The sequence below is a fragment of the Myotis brandtii genome, unplaced genomic scaffold, assembly GCF_000412655.1.
Source record: "Myotis brandtii unplaced genomic scaffold, ASM41265v1 scaffold1719, whole genome shotgun sequence".
Classification (NCBI taxonomy): Eukaryota; Metazoa; Chordata; class Mammalia; order Chiroptera; family Vespertilionidae; genus Myotis; species Myotis brandtii.
Window position 1 is genome coordinate 294,997 of NW_005356337.1, and position 5,188 is coordinate 300,184.

The following is a 5,188-nucleotide window of genomic DNA, read 5'->3' on the forward strand; positions in this document are numbered from 1 at the left end:
GGCAGGCAAAAGGGATCTCAAGGCAACACAAGCTTTTCCTTGAAGAACGGTTGTCCTGGAATTCTTTGCTCTGCCTTATTTCACAATGAAAAATATTGCTGGGGGTCTTAGGAACACTGTGAGGAAACTATAACTGAACCCCTCACTTGTCCTAAAAATCCTCCTGCTTCTGAGGCACAGCCATTCCCCACAGCGCCCCCTTGCTGTTGGGATGCCTCTTGCTCACGGACGCTTCATAGCCACACACACTATTGCGCGATCTTCCCAGGGCGTGAGTTTGTGTAAGGCCGGCTGTCCCCTGGATTGCTCTGCCTCTGGAGAGCTGCAGCATGTCATGCGTTACTTACTCCCACACAAATAATTCACAAGGTCACCGTCTCCACTGAACTTTCCACTTTCTACTGATATATTAGTTTTAAAAGGAAAATTTTGACTTCCTTAATTGTAAATCGGGTTTCAAATGTGCATATTTTTCAAGAAAGAGGATATCAGGGCACAGTTGTCAGATTGTGTAATTGATTAGCCACAGTAATGATCTGTGATACTCTCAATCCCCCATCTGCGCACTGATTTGACTGTATATCTAGAAAGAGACGGAGACCAAGACAGAGATGGAGAAAGACACACACAGAGAGAGTCCACTTTCTAAAAGCCCATGCTTGCTCATTACGTCAGACCAGACGTCACGTAAGGACAGAGGATCCTACTGGAAATGTAAATACCGAGAGGCTTAGTGAGGTGCGACAGTGCAAGGACATCTTATAAGTATTTTGATAAGTAGATACAAAGGAAAGTGATGAACGAGGCGGCTATGTTGCATAAGGCTGTGTTCACAGCCAGCGGAAATTCCTCATTTGCGTCAGCCAGAGGAGCTGCTTTCTCTTTGGAGCTCTAGTTCAACCCCAGTGCCTCCCAGTCAGGTGGGCACCTAGAGCCTCTGGACTTGAATCTGAACTTTCACTGAAGCAAGTTCTGTGCATCGTGGATGAAGGGAAGGATTGAAGTTCCCCACTGGGACTGAGTTTTCTTAAAAAGCCATTGGAAGAGTATGGATACCAGACCAAAAGAAAAACATGCAAAATAGTGAGTGGCAAGAGTCATTTGTTCCCTAATTCAGCGGTCGCCAACCGGTGGTCTGTGGACCACTGGTGGGTCTGTAAGGTCCAAAAGGTTGGCGACCGCTGTCCTAATTGAAGAAAAGTACTAAATGACCTGTTTAGTAGTTTCTCTAGGAAGAATGCTCGCTAAGCAGATAACATCGATTTAAATATATATATCAGTATACCATTTTATCAGTAACAGTGGCCTTTGGGTAGAATACTGATCTGCAGATAAGTCAGGATAAAGCCCCTTGCAGGTGTCACATGGATACTGCTCACCTGTTCCAGAGGTGGGGCTGCACTTAAAGCCTGGACTTGCACCAATCCCAGGACTCTGGGGGCAGGGCCTGAGCTGAGCACACTGGCCACTGCGGCAAGGGCCCGCTCCCACAGCCCCACAGCTGTCCACACCAGGACTCTCTGACTGTCCTTCCTCAGAGGAACTAAAAAAAAAACACTCAAAACTCTTGTCAGAAATACTGAGTCATCAGTCTTCTTTCATCAAATGCATATGTTGCCTTTATTTTGGGAGATTCGTAAGTGCTGAAACATGACTTGGTAAAGTTTCTCGGGTGTCCTGACAGTCCCTGTGAGTGGGAGAAGGCATGTTTCACAAAAAAAGAAGAGGAGGTGATTTTTACAAAAATTCAACCCACCCTTGAGATGATAAACATTTGGAGATATTTCTCTCCTGCGTTTGTTTGTTTGTTTGTTTGTTTAATTCATAGTAACCTTTTTAAAAAACGAAATTAGAATTGCACTGTCTCTATTGATATTTTCCTTGTAGTTCATTGTTTTGAGAATGTTTTTTCATATCATTAAGCATTCTTTAAGAATGTAAATTCATTAGGAAACTACAGCGAATAAGTTACAGCACTCCCCCAGGACAGAACACTGACATTTTATGTCTCCTAACGTGAAAGGAGCCAGAAATGCTTCTGTGGTGAGCGGTGTAGTTTTCATTCCTTGAAAACTATTATGTGAGTTACTGTACATGGGATGTTACAGGTTGTTCTTTTTCCTACAAAGTAGATCATGGTAATTCTAAAATTGGGCAGAACCATCTGGAATGTGAGTCATTAGACTAAGTAAGAAGAAAAAGTAGTGGAGTGCCTTCCTAGGAAATGGAAGACCTGCATTAGCCCTTGTATTTCACAGGATGGAAACCAGGGATCTGAGCAAATGTGAAATGGCATGATTTTCTAGAATTCACTGACCTGGGGTATTTGTAATTCACATTCCTACCCAACTGTGGCCATCGATTGACCGGATGGTGAGGGATGTTCTTCCTAACTCGGTTTGACATGAGGACCAGGCCACAGAGAAGGCTCTAAGCATGTAGTTCTGCTCTTACTTATTCAGAAAGTGAACATTCAGAAGCAAATCCCACCCGTAGTCCCTTGATGGGAGTCTCTGAAAGAGTGGAGGTTTGCTCCACTGGCCCAGAGATGGGGAGAAAGTCAATGAACATCTAGATTCCCTTTGTTTCTCAAGTACACAGACTTGAAAGTTTTATCAACTTTATCCTAAACAAGAGTTTTACTTGTTAATACCAGTAGGACTTATACTTTACCACATAAGAAAATCAAGGAGAGTGGGAAATAAAAAAGCATCTTTCTATGAACCAGAGATATGGCTTTCCTGTAGGAAGATAATGATTACTAGTCATAATTCTTATACGCTCTTCCCTGTGCTAAACACTTTACATGTGTTATTTAATTATCACACAACCAGTGGCAAGTAGATACCATCATTCTATCCTACACCTGAGGAGAGTAAGATTGGAGGGCTGGCTTCATTCATTCTTCCACGTACTCCCTCAGAAACCACGTTCTTGGCTCCTAATGCATGGCCAGCGTGGTTTGAGCGCTGGAGGTATGGTTAGCAATGGGCCGCCATCTCTGCCTCCTGATGGAACGGACGGGACACTTAGCTCGGATGTTCATCTGTTTGCCTGTCTCCAAATTGCTGAACCCAAGACTAAGAGTGCAATTTCATGAGGAACCTGTGAGATCTCCCAGGAGACCAGTAAGTAACATTGCCTCTTAATGTATTTTTCTTCCCGATTTGAGAACCACCTTAGAATTAGGAATGAAAATGATCAGTGCTATGGTGCATCAGTTGCTTTTGCTCCTTCACCAAAAAGAGTCTTATCGACCACAAAGGAAGAAACAAAGAATGCTTACAGGGCAGAGGTAGAGAAAGATGTATTCACCAGTATTTACCTAGAACATAAGAGTCATCACAATCACCAGTTAGATAGAACGGCAAAGACAGGCCTTAGCAAAACGTTTTCAAGTGATCCCCATCCATGAATACAGTGTTTTTGTTTGTTTGTTTATCTAACCAAGGGCCCTTATGAACCAGGTGAAAACATTTGTCGAGGTGACAGATGGTAGAACCAGAGCTTGAAAGTATCGTTTCACAGCCACATTCTCTCCACTCCACCACGTGGTAGGTTTTTCTAGGGAACACAGTCCCTGGCTATACCTTAGATCTGTGCTCCATGAATGAACGAGAGGACCTTAACCCAGTCTTACCCTTGGGTGGGTTGGATAGGCCCACAGACCCAAAACGCAAGCACTTTGTTTTTGGAATAAAAATCTTATTTATTTATTTATTTATTTATTCATTCATTTATTTATTTTTGAACGGTCTAATAATGTCCACAGAACTTATTTTCCATAGGGTTACTAAAACTCTATAAGCAATTGACCAGGTACATTTCAAGTGTTTCTTAGTATCAGACCCCCTAGTCAAGGATTATCCCACCAAGATGGGTTTAATGTTAAGAGCCAATTATATTCCTGTAAGAGTTAGTCATCAGAGAAAGCATAAAATCTGTCTGGGGCAGATTTGGGGACAAACATTAACCAACAATTCACAGCCCTGATTGAGGTGGTTTTATCTGGCTCTGGCTTTAGTTATCTTTCTTAAACAAGCTATTTCTCTTGCTTTATCTTCAAATGTGTAGCAAACCTGGTTTTATCAAACTAAACTAAGCCTAATAATGGGACATTATTTGGAAATGAAGTTTTATTGTTGCATAATGGTTTAATAACTTTGATAAATAAGTTATTTAACGGAGCTTATTGAAAGAAATGAATCTCTGCAGGCTTTTCTTTCTTAATGCAGGTATAATCTGATAAAAGGCTTAATTAGGTAACCTGGTAGCAAAATTGCTCATATTTCACTATTCAAAAACAATCAAAAGCACTGGAATAAACAAGTAAGATTGGTTCATTAAAAAATGCCCTACCCAGGAGTAAAATAAAGAGGCAATTACTGAATTTACTAAAATCCTCCTAACTTCTTTTTTATGGGAGTATTATTACTTTGGTTGTAAGTGATTAACACAATATGTTGACTCTGACACCTACTTAGTTAGCTGCAATTGTGATCACATAAGACATAAGATCATTAGTGCCAACTCTGGACATTTCTTAATAACCTGTCCACTTCTCAGAGGGGGAGATAATTGGCTTTGATGAAGCCATTTCCTTCACATCAGTGTTGACTGTGAGGAGTGACTCGTTTAGTAACCATGGAAATGATGCTGCCGGGGAGGATGAAGGGAGGGACATGTGAGCACACTTCCAGGCCTGCTATTTTGTGGACGCATCTGAGCAGGGGTCCAAGTGCGTTAGAAGCATACTTCATGCCGCATAAAACCGGACTCGTTTGGTTTTGTTTTCCCTCCACAGTTTTGCTGATTCTCTATCACAGCCTCAGAATTAGGCAACGGAATACTTCACTCCCAGAACCCTATGTTCCTTCCAGAAATGGGCCTCATATTTAAAGATGCATGTCCAAATGCACTAAAAACAGACCCTCCTCCCAGACACATTTCCCCTACTTCTATTTCTGAAAGCCCTGGTCAATGTCCAGGCTCCCGTACTATATTTATCTGTATATTTGTGTCTCTATTTTTCTGGCATCTGTTTCTGTAATTTTATAATATTTTAATATATATACTTGTAGGGCATCAATACAAGAAAAGTAAAGAACATCAAGAAAATAGGCAACCAATCTCCTTATTCACTCAAACTCAGTCTAGTTAAGTTGAGAAGAAAAAAAAAATATATGTA

General features: G+C 41.4%; 1 protein-coding gene across 8 annotated transcripts in view; it reads left to right on the forward strand.

The window, feature by feature from the left end:
• The window catches only part of SORBS2 (sorbin and SH3 domain containing 2), a 311,892-nt gene that overhangs the window by 179,478 nt on the left and 127,226 nt on the right, over nucleotides 1-5,188 (forward strand). The gene's annotated exons all lie outside the window — the stretch shown is intronic.